This window comes from Hyperolius riggenbachi, chromosome 3, assembly GCF_040937935.1.
Source record: "Hyperolius riggenbachi isolate aHypRig1 chromosome 3, aHypRig1.pri, whole genome shotgun sequence".
NCBI lineage: Eukaryota > Metazoa > Chordata > Amphibia > Anura > Hyperoliidae > Hyperolius > Hyperolius riggenbachi.
The window spans coordinates 305,597,751-305,617,273 of record NC_090648.1 but is presented as its reverse complement, the minus strand read 5'-3'; the positions used below and the strand labels follow the sequence as shown (position 1 = coordinate 305,617,273).

The window sequence follows — 19,523 nt, the reverse complement described above, 5'->3', positions numbered from 1 at the left end:
ATTAGTGTATCTTGATGGTGGGCATGTAACGCTATTACTGTATGTCAGTTATGCTATAATTTCACTGCTAATTATGTTCATTTATAAATATCCGATGGCAAATACCCGCTTGCAGTAGTCCAGATTTATGTTGCAGATGCGTAATTCCAATCTGACAGTGGCTTTACCATAAGATATAGACGTGGTCTCAGCATTGATGATTGCCAGTTGCAATCACATAGTCTGTTCTGTTCAGTATGCATCATAATGTTTTCATTCATCAAACGCTTAACCATTCTATAGTTAGCATCATGACTAAAGAGAAAAATAATGAATTGTTGTTGTTTGTCTGGCTTTTTTTCCACTGCCTGCAGCTTCTGTCTGAGAGACGGACTGCAGCATTTCATGCGTCTGTGTACTGGACATCAAAGATAGCTTGAGTTTCTATGGACAAATACATTCTGAAGTTGTCAAAAGCAATAACTTCACAAAAAGCCAATAGCAGTGTAAAGCATCCTAAGTAGTTTTGAATCTTTTGGTGTATCTGCATAGTAATGAGAAAAAGGAAGACACTCTATGGGATATTGCTAGCTTAACAGTAAGATAATTAGCTTAGGGCACAGGATACATTATACATATTTACAAGGTCTCTAAAGGTATTTTTAAAATGATGCCAGTTTTGTGCATTTCATGTCAACAGTGGTGTTGTCATATGGGCAAAGAACTGTCACTGTTGTTTTTTTTTTTTTTTTTCGTTTTCAGCTTCTGATTCTAAAGCTGTGGTATGACAAACTTTGTTTTAAAAAAAAGTGTTTAAAGAGAACCAGAGACAAAGCACCCTCATGCATTTTATTACATTTATCAGTGGGAACATGACAGTAAACACCTACCCTGCTTTTAGTTTTATTCTTCTCAGTCTAATCTATCTGTTATCAACTGTGATAAGAATCCACCGACTGATTCAGTCGAGGTTTGACCTGGAATCATTATAGCTGAGTCACTCTTCTGTGGAGTCTTTTCAAGCCCAAGCCTGCCCCCTACTAGCTCTGATTTCCTACTCAGAGCTGTTGACATTGGAGGGGCTGCTGCTGCCGAGAAAGAAGCTCTGAAACAGACAGTGTATCTGTGTGCAGCCTGTCATTATCTACTGTATGCAGTTTCATTTCTATGAGAGACACTTCCTACAGGCAGCCACACAGCATACCAGAATAATAAAGCTGAATGCAGACAGATGAAAGGTTGCAGCAGCCTTGTTTGTCTATAGTCTCATATAGCCTAGACAGCACATCCAGAACAACTCATACCCCGGAAGCAGAAGGGATATGAGCCGGCGGCCATATTGGATATTTCCTGGAGCAATAATGGATAAAAAAACACTCAAAAAGGCACACCAGAGTGGAGAAATTATCAGGTAGAGCATTTATTCTTTACAAGCTATCAACTGATATGTTTATTTTGTGTGAATCGTTCATCTCTGGTTCCCTTTAAGTGTTTTTGAATTGTAATACAGTAATACAGTATATTAAAAATGAGCATGCGGTTTCAGTCATGAGCATGCGGCTTCATGACTCAAACCTAATCATTGATACTTTTGGTAGTCAGTCTTGACAAATGAATTCAAAGCTTTGAACGTTGATATTGGTATTGTGTTAGGAGTACAAATCCTTTCAGTGTCATTTACCTTTTATTATGCTAAACTTGTTTAAATTCATTTTTTTAACTTTATCAAGTGACACTCAATACTCAATGACAATGTTAGCAATGTTTTTGCAAATTTTCTTAAAAGGAGAATTATCATTTTGACACAAGTATTTCAACCCCTTACTATGCCAGATGAAATTTAGCTCATTGCTTCCAATTCTGCTGCCCACCACTGAGATCTGAATTAATAGGACAAGATGTTTAGGTACACCTGTGTGTCTGAGAGACACTGCAGCTTACAAAGTGTATCAGCGCAGAAACCTAGCAATGACATAGAAAGAATTGCCTGCAGAGCTTAGAGAAGAACCACACTGAGGCACAGATGTGGAGAAGGCTACAAGAAAAATGTTGTTAAAAATGGTGCAGGAATAGCGGTAGTAGAAGATCAATAAACTTACTGATATTGTGCTACTTCATTCATGTAGTAAAATATTGTTTCTACAGACTAACCTCTCCCTCCTCTCACATAGAATATTTTCCTGGTGGGTGGCTAACTTAACCCCTTCTGGTGCACATCTTACCTTAACCCCCCACCCCCCTGGTGGGTGCCAGATCTTAATCCTCCCCTGGTGGGCAACTAACCTTTAACACCCCCCTTCAACCCCCGCATCAAACCTTAATCCATATGATAATATGGACATATTATAATGTGCATAGCACAACTTTCAGTGTGGAGGACACAAACCACTTTTGCTTTATTTTTTTATTAGCTGACTGGCTTTGGTTGCAAAACTCCCTGTGCCAAATCCCCTACAAAAGGTTCTCCGTTAGGTGCTGTGAGAGAGTACCAGCTAGTCTTTTCCTCTGAAAACAGAGCTGACCTGTCCTACCTCCCTCCCCACACCTTTGTGTTCCTCAGCAGAGAGCAGAGGTAGGAAGTGAGTGAGTTTAAATGATGATTCTGTGCTGGAGTTTTAAAGGAACTTCAATACATCCTGGAACTGGTCACCCAGCTAAACTGAGAAAGGCCTTAGTAGAATTAGCCAAGTACCTTACTGTCAGTACTGTTGGTTAAGCATCAGAGCCCTTGTGGAGGTGGGCCACACCCATCCATGTAGGATGTTACCAATATTTCCGTTATGGTAGAATTGCTATAAGAAAGCATTCTTAAAGGGAATCTGAAGTGAAAATAAACTTATGATGATTTGTATGTGCAGTACTGCTAAGAAATAAAACCGTAGCAGCAGCGATATTTGGCTCCAGTGCAGGAAGAGTTAAAGTGAACCTTAAGAGTAAAAAGTAAACTGAGTTTTACTCACCTGGGGCTTACCTCAGCCCCCTGCAGCTGATCAGTGCCCACGACGAGTCGCTCTGATGCTCCGGGTCCCGCTGGCGGCCACTTCCAGTTTCGCCGTCAGGACCTGTCAGGATAGGGAACGCGGCTGATACTACGCATTTCCAGGCAAAATAGCACCCCTATGCGGCCATATGGCTGCATAGGGGAGCTATTTTGGCTGGGAACGCGTAGTATCAGCCGTGATCCCCAGCCTGACGGGTCCTGACGGCGAAACCGTAAGTGGCCGCCAGCGGGACCCGGAGCATCAGAGCGACTTGTCGTGGGCACCGATCAGCTGCAGGGGGCTGAGGTAAGCCCCAGGTGAGTAAAACTCAATTTATTTTTTACTCTTAAGGTTCACTTTAAGAAGCTCCAGTTGTTATCTATGCAAAAGAGCTTATCTGAGCTCCACGACTTTCAAAGTCACAGAGAGCTCTGTCTTCTGAAGCATATTATCTCAAGTATCTATCACTGACCTTACCTACACTGCAGTAGGTAGCTGGGTCATATCCTCCTCCTCCCGCTCCCCGCAGCCTCCTCCGCTCGCCCCCCTGCATAAATAAGCAGAAGCAGCCTCTCACCTCCAGCGTGGAGTGCAGTGCAGCAGACTTCACTTCCTAGTTCCCCCTAGTGGCCGCCTGACCGGCTCTTACTGATGACGTAGTAAGAGCCAGTCACTAGGGGGAATAAGGAAGTCTGCAGGAGGTCTGCCGCTCCGGAGTCCGGGCTCCACGCTGGAGGTGAGAGAGGCTGCTGCTTCTTATTTATGCGGCGGGCGAGCGGAGGAGGCTGCGGGGAGCGGGAGGAGGACACTTGCGAGCGGGGGAAGCGGCGGATGCGCGGCGATGCAGCGTCGGGATTCGGCGAGCGGAAAATGGCGTCGGGATTCGAGTCCACGAATCTCGAATATTTCCTAATATTCGAGGGATTCGTGGATTCGCCGGATTCGTCGTCCCATTCCTAACACATACAATTCATCATATCATAATTTTTTTTTTTTCACTTCAGTGTCACTTTAAGTAAAAGACAAATGAGAGCTCACTTACTGTTTGCAAAAAGACCCATTAATAATTCTGACTGTGTAAAACAAGATTCTGTGGCCTGATAAAGCCAGTATTAAAGTTTTTGGCCCCATTGTAAGCATCATGAGACAGTCCTATCTGGACCATCATGGATCATGACACTCATGACCAGCACAATGTTCTAAAAGTAAAGCATGGTGGTGGTAGCATCATTTTGAGGGGTTGTTTCTGGTAATGCTAAACAGAGCAAAGTACAGTGATATATTTCCAAAATAACCTGTTGCAGGCTGCTTTGAGTCTAGACTGGGCATAGGGCTCACCTTCAAAATGGCAATTGCTTTAAAGCACACAACAAAAAATATCACCAAAGCAGATTAGGAGCAATGCTGTACTTGAGTGGCACCTCAGCTTTATGATCTCAGTGTGCTCTCTTGCCAGCATAAATTGCCCAGCTTCTGGATAGTGCAGAGTGAGAAATGGAAATCTGCAGGCTTCCACTCACAATAAATGTCATAGTGCTTCTCTCCTATTTGTGCCCTCTTGTGGCTGGAAGATTTAGATTTAGAACAGAGGATGCTGTGATTGGCATTAGGGTATAATTACAGGAATCCTTCAGATGGGTATGGCTATTCTTCCTTTATTTTTTTATGTGTTCTTATAACATGCTGGCATGTAAACGCCACATACTGCAACATTTAGAAGTGTAAGAATTATAAAGAACAGAGAGACCTGAGACATTGCCAGTGTTACTACTCCTGGATAAAAAAAGGTTTTTTGTTTTGTATGGGATACCTGTCTATTATTCTTCACAAAGTGTAAACACAAAACAGTCATGTAAGTGTGAAATACATCTATGTTTAAATGCATTCTCTTTAGTGTACTTATGAATTATTAACTGCAACTACTTGATGATGATGGTTTTGGACAGTTTCTGTAAAGGTCACTTGAGTTACTAGTATGACTGAAAAAATGTGTTAAAATATGCATCACCAGCTCTAAATATCCCTCTGCATTACACTAAATGTGTGCAGTAAAGAATCATAGTTCAGTTACACAAAACTTAGTGTAAATTGTATTCATGTTTTAGTTCTTTTAATCGAGGATGGGTGGACACATCTCGAAGGTTGACTATAGTAGCCATCTACACATTTTTTTTATAATCCTAGCAAGATGCAGAGATGACCTGAAGGAATTGATTCGTTCTCAACAGAGGTGGATATTCACTTTAAAGGGAACCTGAGGGGAGGCTGACATGTTTATTTCCTTTTAAATAATACACACTGCCTGGCTGTCAGGCTGATCCTCTGCCTCTAATACTATAAGCCATAGTCCCTGAACAAGCATGCAGATCAGATGTCTATGACAAAATCTGACCAGTTTAGTTGCATGCTTTTTTAAGGTGTGTGATTTAGACCCAACTGACCAGAAAGATCAGCAAGACTGTCAGGCAACTGGTATTGTTTAAAAGAAAATAAATATGGCAGCCTCCATAGGTCTCTCACCTCGGGTTCCTTTTTAAATGACCTGATCAGAAGCTCCTCCAGCAGTCATTATGTGTTTCACAGATTTTCAACACTATGGCCTTGGACCCACTTGCAGCACTTTCTAAGCACTATTAATTTGAAAAGGTCTTGCTAATGTAATTCTGTTGGGGATTTTCTTCAAGTGAGATCACACACAAAGCATTACATTAGCTAGAGCTTTTTTTTTTTTTTAAATTGCATGTGTTTAGAGAAAGTTTAGAAAAGTGCTGCTCGTGGCTCCAGGCCTTAGGCTTAATTCATACTGTGTTGTGCTGCAATGTAGGAATAACACAACACACACTCTGCATATTAACTCACTTAAAGGACATATGAGGTAACAAAGAGCAGCAATCGTTACTTACCTGGAGCTTCATCCAGCCCTTAGAAGTCTTCTGGGTCCCTCGCCACAGCTCTGGTGCTCCCCGCTGTCCCACTGACCACTAGTGAAGCTCGACGACCCACTGGCAGGTTGGTGCTTCTGCACATGCGGGCAGCCATGCCCACAATACCCGGTGGGACAGCGGGGAGCCCCGAAGCTGTGGTAAGGGACCCAGAAGACTTCTCGGGGCTGGATGAAGCTGCTCTTTTTCACCTCGAATGTTACGAAACAAACAGGTATTCCAGGGAATGACAACAGTTTGCAGAAACACTGACACTGAAACTGGAATGTGAAAAAAGGTGTTTATTATGAACCAAATCATGCAAATAAAATGCAACCATATGCAAACAATATATACAGTGAATCTCCCACAAACCAAACAAAACAGTGTGCACACCTATAACCAAAACCCTGACTAACTATCTAGCTATTTATAAACAGCATGCAGGTGATATATACAAATATGTACAAGCAAATATATACAATGGTGCGGTATCACAGGGGGCAGGCAAAGACAGGTCAAGACGGAATATCAGAGTCAGCAGCAGTAAATCAAATACAAGCAAGGCACAGAGGAATGAACCGAAGAAGAGTCAGGACAAGCAAAGGTTCAGCAACAGGTAATCAGATCACAAAACAAGGTTCATGAAATCAGGTATCAGGTAAACAGAGGAGACCAGAGACTCAGACCTATAATGAAGGAAGTTCTGCCAATGACTTGGAGGAAGGGGCAGACTTATATAGTCCATGAAACAGGAAGCAGCTGGAGGTGATTGACATAAGTTCCATTAGAGGCATATGCAGGCCAGACACAGAACTGCAGGTCTTTGTATGTGATGATAAGCCACCTGCTGGTGGATAGTGGAAGTCCAAGGCAGTCTAATTCAATACCACCACTGGGCAGGCAGGAGATGAAATAACATGCATTGTAACTTATGTCCTTTAACAGCAGCCTAGTCATATAGCCAGTTACCTCAGCTGTGCTGCTTCAAGTCATGTGACTGAATATTTAAACCAGGCTTTTGGACTTGCATTTTGCAAAAATAGCACTGCTACAATTTGTTGTTCAGCTTTCAGATGGTATTAAAACTGTGACAACAGTTGAGACTTAGAACTTTCAAAAGCAATTAGAAGATTATGGACTACTTTTTTCTCCATATTTCTCAAATACTTCTTGGGCTTGCATCCTTACTCTGCAGCTTTGTCCTGTGACAAGAAGTCCCTTTTTTTAAATAAATGATGGAGACATCAGTCCTGATTAAGCGCCAAACCTTTTGACGGCGCAAAACAGCTGTAGACTTTTAAATCTGCCTGTACCTCTCTCCATTGCCTGCCACCTATGGTGCTGTAATGCTTTTTATATGAATGAAATAAAAGTGAAATTGTATTTGGAAGTGCACCACCGCTTTTTCTTCTTCTTGGGTTTTATTGCTGGTTATGGTGAGCTGCACTCCAAGGTAAACGGGCCTTACCCTGTGTATTATTATTATTATTATTATTTAGTATTTATATAGCGCCGACATATTACGCAGCGCTGTACATTGTACATATATATTGTCTTGTCACTAACTGTCCCTCAAAGGAGCTCACAATCTAATCCCTACCATTGCCATATGTCTATATTATGTAATGCGTGTATCATAGTCTAGGGCCAATTTTAGGGGGAGCCAATTAACTTATCTGTATATTTTTGGAATGTGGGAGGAAACCGGAGTGCCCGGAGGAAACCCACGCAGACACGGAGAGAACATACAAACTCTTTGCAGATAGTGCCCTGGCTGGGATTCGAACCAGGGACCCAGCGCTGCAAGGCGAGAGAGCTACCACTACGCCACCGTGCTGCCCCACGCCACCGTGCTGTATAGCATTCTTCTTTACTTGTTTTAAATAAATGATGTGGCATTTTAGGCTGACCTTAGTTATCATTACATGGAAAATCGCTTTTGTATATAATAGTGCTGACATTAACAATTTTAATTATCATAATGAGAATATGCTTGCATTTATGTTGTGTAGTTTCTCTGTCATAGGCAATTAGCCAAGATATCACTGCCCTGCTTGGTTCCGCAACATACTTGCCTTGCTATGGTTAATAATGTTTGGCATGTACACACCACATTGGATTTAGTGTTTACTCAGCATCCATTGCTGATGTGATAGTCTGAGACTAAACACTGCTTGCAGTGTATCTGACTGAATATTGATTATTGCTGTAGTAGGTATCTTGTCATCAGTGTGTCACTCTTGTTGCTCTCGCTTTTACTGTCTTGTTTGCTTAGTGTTGTGTCATCAATAAGCTTGTAGCTGTCATTATTCATAAAGAAAATAAAAAATCCTGATATGTATTGCATTAGAAAGTATGTAAATCATGACACATTTCATTACACCTTGTTTCTGTTTCTACAGAAGTGTTTTCATGAGGATGCAGTGTTTAAATGTTTGTCTTCTGTAGAATTGTTGTTAAAGGTGTTTATAAGAAGTGTAGACGACTTACAGGGGCGTAACTAGAAACCACTGGGCCCCCCTGCGAAATTTTGGATGGGGCCCCCCCTCCCCTCGTGTAAGAGTGCGTGAGCGTGTAAGAGAGTGCCTGAGCGTGTGAGAGAGTGCCTGAGCGTGTGAGAGAGTGCCTGAGCGTGTGAGAGAGTGCCTGAGCGTGTAAGAGAGTGCCTGAGCGTGTAAGAGAGTGCCTGAGCGTGTCAGAGAGTGCCTGAGCGTGTCAGAGAGTGCCTGAGCGTGTAAGAGAGTGCCTAGTGCCTGAGCTTGTGAGAGAGTGCCTGAGCGTGTAAGAGTGCCTGAGTGTGTGAGAGAGTGCCTGAGCGTGTGAGAGAGTGCCTGAGCGTGCGTGTAAGAGAGTGCCTGAGCGTGTAAGAGAGTGCCTGAGCGTGTGAGAGAGTGACTGAGCGTGTGAGCATGTAAGAGAGTGCCTGAGCGTGTGAGAGAGTGCCTGAGCGTGTAAGAGAGTGCCTGAGCGTGTGAGAGAGTGCCTGAGCGTGTAAGAGAGTGCCTGAGCGTGTGAGAGAGTGCTTGAGCGTGTGAGAGAGTGTCTGAGCTTGTGAGAGAGTGCCTGAGCGTGTAAGAGTGCCTGAGCGTGTGAGAGAGTGCCTGAGCGTGTGAGAGTGTGCCTGAGCGTGTGAGAGAGTGCCTGAGCGTGTGAGAGAGTGCCTGAGCATGTGAGAGAGTGCCTGAGCGTGTGAGAGAGTGCCTGAGCGTGTGAGAGAGTGCCTGAGCGTGTGAGAGAGTGCCTGAGCGTGTAAGAGAGTGCCTGAGCGTGTGAGAGAGTGCTTGAGCGTGTGAGAGAGTGCCTGAGCTTGTGAGAGAGTGCCTGAGCTTGTGTAAGAGTGCCTGAGCGTGTAAGAGAGTGCCTGAGCGTGTAAGAGAGTGCCTGAGCGTGTGAGAGAGTGCCTGAGCGTGTGAGAGAGTGCCTGAGCGTGTGAGAGTGCCTGAGCGTGTGAGAGTGCCTGAGCGTGTGAGAGTGCCTGAGCGTGTGAGAGTGCCTGAGCGTGTGAGAGTGCCTGAGCGTGTGAGAGTGCCTGAGCGTGTGAGAGTGCCTGAGCGTGTAAGAGTGCCTGAGCGTGTAAGAGTGCGCCTGAGCGTGTAAGAGTGCGCCTGAGCGTGTAAGAGAGTGCCTGAACGTGTAAGAGAGTGCCTGAGCGTGTGAGAGTTTGTAAACACACAATATGAATATACAGTAGAATGCATACATAAAAAAAAATCCTGGCACCCCCACAAACTAGAAATCTGACACAGGCACCCCTTCCCCCACCCTAGCCCCCCCCCCCCCCCCCCCACACACACACACAGAAAACAGGCAGGCATTCCACAAACAGAAAATCACCACAAAACAGAGATCAGGCAGCCCCCCTTCCAGAAATCACCCCACCCAAAGTGAAAATTACACAGGCACCCCCTGACCCCCACCCTTCCCATTACCAATAAAAAAACAACAGATAGCAGGCACCAGACCCTGCACCCCCCCCCCCCCCCCCCCAAAGAAAAAATAACAGTAAATCACTTCCACATCAGACATCACAGCCAGCTTCTACCTCAAAACAAATAATCATTAGAAAACACAAGCAAGTATAGATAGAGGCAAGGAGGAAAAACAAAACAAAACACTTACACAGTCAGTCTGATGAGTCTCTTCCGCTCTCTGCAGCCCCGGACCAGCCTCTCCACGGTACACCAGTCAAGTTCTGTCCGACTCCCAGTGTCTCCACGCAGCCACAACAAGCTTTCACTGTCTGCACACACACACAGTGCACAGTAGGCTGACGGCAGGCTGGGTCTGGCGGGAGTCCGGTGGAAGAGTTGTCCTGGCTGGGCTGGTCCTGCTTCCGGTTCTCCTTCGCAGCCTGTACTGCGTGGAGTTGCATGCAGCTGGCCATATGGAACGCACGTGGGCAGCAACTGCGAGGAAGCGCAGCGCTAGTACCCACCCCCAGTCCAGGAAATAAACCTCCCAGGCCCAGCCAGGTCCTAGATGCCCGCCGCCGTTGCCGCAAACAGCAGCATGAACACAATGGCGGGCCCGGGGCCCGTTTTAGCGCATACAGCTTCTCCTCTCCGGGCCCCCTGTTAGGCATCTCTCCCTCCGGGCCCCCCTGCGCCTGCATGGGTTGCAGGGTCTATAGTTACGCCCCTGACGACTTATATAGAAGTGAACAAGCCGATCTAGAAGAAAATCAGGAAAAATACTTAAAGTGGTCTGAAACTGCGACATAACATTCAATAAAAATGTGTTTTCCTACTTTTTATTACTCATACAGTTATAATATTTGCTTTTGTGCACACGTAATATTGTCTGTTTACAAATTACAAGTTTCCAAAGTGTGTTTTTTCTTACCCTGAAAGCTGGCATTGCATTTTATTATTTTTCTATTTTTGCTTTTTATTATATATTAAAATCTTCTAATGAGCTATTCTGAACACTGTGTGTGTCTGAAGCAGAGACAGTTTCTCAGAGAGTGTTTACATTCTAGTGTTTCTACATTTGTGTTTAAAAGTAAAAAAAAGATACTGTTATCTCCAGTTTGCAGTGCAGTTTCTAGGCTAAAATTCACCCAGGGCGAGGGTGTAAAAATTGCAACCTACCATCCCGCGGCGCCAGGTATAGGTGCCCGCAATATAGGTTAGCCAGGTCTAGTTGCACTCAGTATAGGTAGCTAGCTATAGGTCCCCCCCAGTATAGGTAGCCAGGCATAAGTGAGCCAGTATAGTTGCTCCAGTATAGGTTAGCCAGGTAGGTGCCTCCAGTAGAGGTAGCCAGTATAGTTGCCCCCAGTATAGGTTAGATAGGCATATAGGCAGTATAGGTTAGAAGACAAGCTTCCCTGCGCTCTCACTCTGCAGTCCGAGGGGGGAGCATGGAGGGCGGCCCGGGGAGAGGAAGGGAGGGAGAGGTCGGGGCTGCCCTCTCCACGGCTGCGGCTCCCCCTCCTTTACAGCGCCCCCTCCCAATAGCGCTCTGGGCGGCTGCACGACCCTAGAAACGGGCCTGCCAGTTTGGATGCGGATTTGAAGCTGAACAGCAGGAGAACGTTCTTTGTTTAACCATTTCAGTGATGTTCTGCTAGAATTTTTTTTTCTGGGATAGCAGCTTTCATGCTGTGAGGAATCTAAGTAGAAATGCTGGCTTTCAGACCACTTTGGGGAACTCTGATCTAAAGAACATCTCCTGTATGCGTACAGTTGAAACCACATAGGGGCTTCACTGCTTTGAAAGGCACACATTTACTATCATTTCAAGGATAAATGCAGTAAGCTTAACCTTATTTATGTGGCCTTTCAGTTTGTGAAGAAAAAGCAAGATGTTTTGAATCAGGTTGATAACATTTATTGGCTATGTGTTAGGAAAATAGTCATGCTCTCTTACTTGGGATGTTATGGTGAACTTCTTTGGTAAGCTTAGCTTTAGGTACCTTCTGTCCTGCTTAAAAAATAAATACATTTGGTAATCTTCCAGGTTGTGCCTAATGTAGATATCTTGTATTCAGAGAAAACAAAAAACACGAATCTGAAACTGAAACTTTCATCCACCAATGATAATAGGCAGCTATCTTGTCAAGTTAAATTGCAGTTTGGCTGTTTTGAAGTCCCTATTGGCTATTTTTTTTTATTTAATTTACTTATTTTCCTAGTAAAACTGGAGTAACTGGAGATAACTCTTTTCTTTTCTTCTAATTTAATTTTTTATCATTTTTGCATCGCAGAAGTAAAACAGAACACTTTCTAATATAATTAAAAGAAAAGATAGACTACTTGAATTTACATTATATCTGTTTTTACAGAAGGTAAATGCTGTGCTGATTTATTTATTTATTTATTTTTAACCTGCTTTCGGTTCTATAAACAGATTTGTATGCTGCTCTGAACAAGTGAGCCAAACTATAGACATTAGTCTTCTGAAGTGACAGTGTATAATGTATTTTTTCATGACAGCCATGGATCCTGCTATTAAATGCAACAATAACTGTACTAATCTCATGAGAAGAAAAGAAATAGAACTTCCAGTATATCTCATCTGAATAACAACGGATTAGGTAATTCTGTTATTTCTTTTAAAAAACTGCCATTTGTAGCAGCTTCGGGCAAACGGCATCTAGTGAGAAGTGCTTCCATTTGGAACACTGACTTGTAACTCATTTTATGCTGCAGCTGTCTATCATCGTTTATTGAAAAAAAAATAACCAGTGAAGACACTTAGTGTCCAATTTCTGCAGCTCTGCAGAACAGGCTTGACGCACAGTAAATTCATTCTGGAAGCAAATTGAGACAGTACTAGAACTGGCTACAGATAAAAATGATTATTTATATTGATATTTTTCTGTGGTCAAAACAGCTATCATAGCTGTAACCTGACAGACATGGGGGATGGGTAATCCACGTGAAGCAGAGAGTAGTGTCTACACCATCTTCTGGCTAATCTACCATGGTGCGATTAAGTTCAGTGCTGTCATAGATTCAAAGATGTCTGGTAGACTTTATTTTGAGCCATTGAGCCACTGCTTACTTCCTTTACTTATGTTTGTTTCTTTGTGCCAGATGTGCAACCATCTGCTTCTTATGTTAGAGGAACTGTAACCAAGGATTGAACTTCATCCCAATCAATAGCTGATACCCCATTTCCCATGAGAAATCTTAATCTTTTCTCAAACGGATCATCGGGGGCTCCATATGGCTGATATTGGGGTGAAACCCCTTCTACAGAGGCGTACCTACCATCATGTCCTGCCTGCATTACTGTTAGGGGCTATTCACTCTGGGTTCACTGACAGACCACTTCCCAGAGAAGACAGACAGACATGCAAAACTGATTCCATGCTTTCCTATAGAAAATCATGGACCCAATTACACATGTCTATCTCCAGAAACTCCAGGTTTGACCATTAAGTTTATTCTATGCACAATTGTTACCTGCAACATTATTTCAAACAGCTGACGTATAGCCATAGAATAGCACTCATGCGTTAAAGAAACACTATTGAGTAACATATTTTTTTCAATTGAGAAAGGAATTGTTTGGGAAGTGCTGGTGTATACATTTCACTGCATATCTGTTTCTTTACTGTTATCAAAATCCTTTCACACATCACTGATGGCCAAATCTGACAAATCTGATGGACTACTTAATCATGCGGGAAGGGAGGATTCCCTCACACTACTGTTAACCCTGTGTGTGAGAAAGCTCTCACTGGAAGCTACCCGTGTCTCTGGCTGAACTTTCTGCAGAGAGCAGACGAAATGTATCTTATGCGCAACATACACATTTGTAGTTGTGTGTGAAACCTGGCACCAGAGGCTACATGAGTACGTAACTCTGCAGTCTGACATGCAAAAAACAGTGTAATATTGAAACAGATTCACCTTTGCAAATGAAACATTCCAAAATCTACACACACTGAATTAAACCTTTTGCCTCTGATAATTAATGTGAAAAGCAGTAAAATGTTTATACAGCTACTTAGACATTATTTGTACTTTGTCATTTTAAAACACTTGGTTTGATAGTGTACCTTTAAAATGGACCCAAACTAAAAATACAAGATTTCAGAAATAAAATCTATTTTCTAAATTATAATAATAAATAGCAGCCTTTTTTCAGCTGCATGATGACAGATATAAAATATTTCTCATTTATTGGAGGAACCCCTCCCTTCATGTCATATTGCCGGGACAGAATCCGGCAAACTGGTGGTGTAGGTGGTGTCCGGCAAAGGAGGAATCGCTAATAGCTGCCACCTGTATAACCCTAGTTGTAAAAATAGAAGTGTGAAAAGCATGCACTGAAATGCTCATAGGCTTGAGGGAGTGTATTTATCTTTGTATGTGTCAGAGTGGTGCAACTAAGTATTTTGAATTAAAAAAATGTTTGGTTTGGGTCCGCTTTAAGTGCAGCGAATGCAGCAGGTTTGCCACAGACTCCAGTAGTGGTACAGATATGGAAACAGATGCATATGCTGCCACTTAGCATAGTGTGAATTGGTCCTTAATCTTACCCCTAATGCAGAACTACACGTAACAGAGGACATAGCCGTACTTATAACTTTTTTATATTTTCAGTATTTATGCCTGCCTCACGGGGATCCTTATAGAATATGGACACATGAAAACTACACATGTGTATTTGCTTGTTGGGCATTTCATTTCAAGGTGATACATAGTAATATAATGATCCCCCACCATCATTAGTATAACAGTTTCCACTTTTCTGGGTAGCCTTTCCACAACATTTTTGAATAGTTCTTCATAAACTTTTTTCAGTTCAGACAAAAGGGCATCAGTGAATTTGGGCATTGGTTTGGACAGTGAGAGCTGCTTACAGTCAACATTCCATTCATTCCAAAGGTGTTTGGTTTAGGTATGCACTCTGTGTTGACCAATGAACCTTTTCCACACAAGACTCAGATAAGGCTTTCTTCATCTTTGCTTTGTGCACAGGTGCATAATCATAATGAAACAGAAGGTGATCTGCTACAGATTATTGGAAGCACACAATTCTGGGGATTATTTCTGTAGTATGAAATAGCTTCAGGTCAGTATTTTTCCACCACCAAGGCTTACATTTGACACTATGCATGAAAACTGGCAACTCTCCTGTCATCTATCAAACAAACTAGAATTAGAATGCCATATGATAAATTGGGATTCATTACTCTAGAATGTGCATTTGCTCTGGTTCAGTGATGATATGCTTTACACGAGTCCAGCCAACACAGAGCCTTACTAATGATGACTATAGCTTGGTGTTAACAGTTAAGCCCTTTGAAAGCAAACAGTTTTATACCCACGTTGCTTCCAGGTATAATTCAGAGTGTTGCAACTAAGGATAGAGTACTTGGGGGCGTGGCTATGCGCGGGACCTGAGCAGACGTAGGGAAGAGGAGCTCCGCATGCGGCTTTTATAATCCTAATTAATCCTACTACTGATTTACTTCTTTAACGCCGTTTTGCTCTAAAAACTGCAGTATAGCACTCAGGGAACCTACCTATGACAGCAGTAAACAAACACTCGAGGAAACTCAGAAGCGCGAAGGGATCCCTGGCCTCAGCGGAAGTAGGCCCAACCGCCATCTTGCCTAAAAAGACAAAGACGAAGGGCATACAGACAATGGATATCGAGGAGGACAGAGAGCAGCCGGACCTGGCGACTGTCCTCGCGGCAGTCACTGCGTGCAAAGACCTCATTGCAGAGACGCGAGACTCGCTGGCCCTCAAGATTGATCATGTCGAGACCCAGGTATCCACTCTCAGACAGGACGTCCGAAACATCCGTGACCGAGTGGGGGAAGTGGAGCGACGCGTTGGGGAATGCGAGGATGCTATCCCGCCCATACGCAAATCCTCCGAAGAGGCCTTAACTCGGGTCCGCCAGTTGGAGGAAAAAATGGAGGACAGCGAAAATCGCAATCGACGGAGCAACCTTCGCCTAATAGGCCTGCCGGAGGGAACGGAGGGCAACGATCCGGTGGTGTTCACTACTAACCTGCTGCGAAAGCTCTTTCCAGAGGCGCCGTTTTCCACATGCTTTATCGTTGAGCGCGCGCACCGAATACCTGGACGCAGTAAGCCCCGGGTTCTCCTCCAAGGCCTTTCATCTTCAAAATGCTTAATTATCAAGACCGTGACACTATCCTGAAGGAAGCAAGGAAACTCGATGAAGTTCGCTATAAAAAACGTGGTTCTTATGTTTTTCCCTGACTTGGCTACTGAAACCCAACGCAAGAGGAAGTTATTCGACACGGTGAGATCTCGCCTACGCCTTAAGGGTATCCAGTACGCCATGCTCTTTCCAGCCAAGCTCCGTGTGACGCATCAGGAAAAGGCTCACTTCTTTACCACGGCATCTGAGGCCTCGGAATGGCTTGATAAGTTGCGTGAGTAAACGAAGAGCGGTAAGATCTGCCCTTTGCTCAAACTTTTATTGTGTTCCTGAGTTAAACGTTAAAAGTAGATGTGATATCCGGAGAGCCAGCGCCATCCAGGCACTTTACTGTTATTTACAAGATGGCCGCCTCGGATTTTGTCCGGGAATCACTCAGCCTCTGTGTCTCCACCACTAACTTTCTGATACTGAACTATGACGATAGCATGGAGACTGGGCATTATAACTGCCTGTCTGTCAGGGATGGCTGCCTACATTACAACGAAGCTGGTGACTCTTGGCCTGTTGGCTGCTGCTGCCTGTGTGGCGTTGATGCGGCGCCGGCCTTCCCTGGTGGGGTGCGGGGGCCTCCGGCATGTCTTTATTGGTCGTGCGGGGGTCCCCGAACCCTTCGTGGGGGCGGGCGCCTTGGTACCAATACCTCCAGTGCCACACACGGCTGCGGAGATGGGGCGAGGCCCGGCCTCACAGGGTTCATGTGTAAACTTTGTACTTTTCTCTACCTCTCTCTCGGATAACGAACTGGTAACCGAGATCACATCCAACTGCTGAGAGGGCCTCCCGCTACGTCTAAGCCTCCTGATGTTTACTGAACTTTCCCTTGGAAATGGAGATACTTCTCCACTATTGCTCCCTGAGTGCTTGCTGTAGATGTGTTATAAATATGTTATGTTTAAAGTCAAAAATATCTCGCATGCGGAAGATACCACTAGTAATAGGTAACCGCACAGTTTATGTTTCCTAACCGCGGGAGACAGGGTATAGGCATCTTCGTTGTTGGGGTGAAGCTGCAGGGTGGGTTAGGGTGGGGGGTTGGGGGGGGGGTTTGGGGTACAGGTTCCATATCCTTCTTCCTGCCCAAGATGGTCCGGTTTCTACCTCCTACCTGCAGGTTATGCTCCTGTGTACATTATCCCTGCTATGTAGGTAGCCTTATCTATACTATGTATATGCTAAACCATGACTAATAGATCTGCACAGATAAATTGTATACTATGGAACACCAGGGGGCTCAATTCACCTATAAAATGGTCCCTAGTGTTTAATTTCCTTAAAAACAAACCCCTCACTTAGTAATTCTTGTCGAGACTCACTTGACTGGCAGCAAGTTAATGGCTCTCAAAAAGCCGTGGATCGGTAACTGTTACAACTCCACCTACTCGTCATATTCGAGAGGTGTCAGCATACTGGTCAGAAAGGGACTTCCATTCCAATTGCTAGACCTTGATCTGGACCCCTCTGGTCGGTACGTCCTGATGCATGCTAAAATTCATGAAATCACTCTAGTGCTAGTAGGACTATACAATCCTCCCCCTGGACCACCCGATCTTATACATGAAATTGCGCAAAAAACACTTGCCTTCTCAACTCCATACGTTTTTTTGCTTGGCGACTTTAATATGGTCCCGTCCCCAACAGTTGATAGGCTAACGCCAAGACCCTCAGAACCTACAGCACTGCAGGACTGGTCTCAGGCATATACTCTCTGCGATGTCTGGAGGTGGAAACACCCAGATAAACCAGGCTATACATGCCACTCAGCATCACATCAGACTATGTCTCGCATTGATCTAATTTACAGTTCCACTCTAGGCTTAACCTTAATACACAATGTGACGATGCTGCCCAGGGGGATTTCAGATCACTGTCCACTAGCTCTACAACTGGATCTTGGTGTTACTCGCTTGGACTCAGTATGGAGACTGGCCCCACACTGGCTCGACGTACCCAGAGTCAAATATCACGTAATGGACTACATGAAAGAGTACTGGCGGCTCCCTCATGACCCTGTCCCAGCATTAATCAAATGGGACGCCTACAAAGCCGTAACCAGGGGCGCATATATGTCCGGCGTTGCCGAGGAAAAAAGACAGTCTAATATCACTATGCAAAATCTAGAACAAAAAGCACTGGCAGCAGAGCAAACTTACATCAACACTAAAACTGATGAGGATTATGACATATGGCAGACCTCCTTGACCTTACTCTCCACTAAACAATTAGATTATACTAAACAAGGCATCCAAGTAAAAACAGTTAGGAGCTTTGAACAGGGTGACAAGACAGGTAGACTCCTCGCCCAATTAGTAAGACAGGACAAAAACATGGCTCAGATTGCAAAAATTACTACCGCACATGGTAACGAATTAACGCACCCGGGAGACATCAATGCCGAGTTCCAGAGCTTCTATACACATCTATATACCTCCGTAATTACAAAGACTCCCTCAGATATCCAAGCTTACCTATCACAGATCTCCCTCCCCAGACTCTCGGTGGAAGATAGGGACCTACTGGAGGCGGATATTACTCTCCAGGAGGTGTGCCAGGCGGTATCTACTCTTAAGCCAAGGAAAACCCCGGGACTCGACGGGCTCCCTACGGAACTCTATGTCAAGTATAGCAAACAAATGTCTCCGCAGCTTTTAGCACTATTTAAGGAAACGCTCCGGTAAGGGAAAGTCTCCCCTACTATGTCTGAGGCGTTAATCACAATAATTCCAAAGAAGGGCAAGGATCCATCTCTCTGCTCCTATTACCGCCCTATCTCTTTGTTAAATGTGGACAGTAAAATTCTAGCAAAAATTCTGGCCACTCGCCTCAATATGGTTATCACCTCAATTGTTCACAAGGACCAATCAGGATTTATTCCCGGGAAGGGATGCGATATCAACCTGCGTAGGCTGTTTACGAATATATCCACTCGACACGATAATAGTGGCTCTAGAGTCATTGCATCCCTTGATGCTGAAAAAGCTTTTGATAGTGTCGAGTGGATATATTTGTGGGGAGTTCTGGAGAAGTTTGGGGTAGGCCCTAAATTTATTACCTACGTTAAGGCTCTTTACTCTGCCCCTATGGCTAAGGTTAGAACCGGGAATAGAATCTCCTCCTTCTTCCCTCTCGGCCGGGGAACCCGACAGGGGTGCCCGTTGTCACCTGCACTTTTTGCACTGGCAATGGAGCCCCTGGCGGCAACCCTGCGCGCCGCTCCGGAGGTCACCGGACTCCATGTTGCTGGCCTAGAAGAAAAAGTATCCCTATACGCGGATGACTTGCTCCTGTATCTCGCTGACTCATCCACTTCCCTATCCGCAGCACTGTCTATCATTGATAATTTTGGAAGGTACTCTGGGTTGGTAATTAACTGGAGCAAGTCTCTGCTGATGCCATTGGATCCTTGCCCTCAGGTACCGTCACCCTCCCATCCACTCCAGGTGGTACCCGCAATTCGGTATCTCGGCATTGGTGTCTCCCC

At 44.4% G+C, this 19,523-nt stretch overlaps 1 protein-coding gene across 2 annotated transcripts in view; it reads left to right on the top strand.

Annotated features, from left to right (window-relative positions):
* NAV3 (neuron navigator 3) overlaps positions 1-19,523 on the top strand; it is an 805,693-nt gene that overhangs the window by 81,021 nt on the left and 705,149 nt on the right. The window lies entirely within an intron of this gene.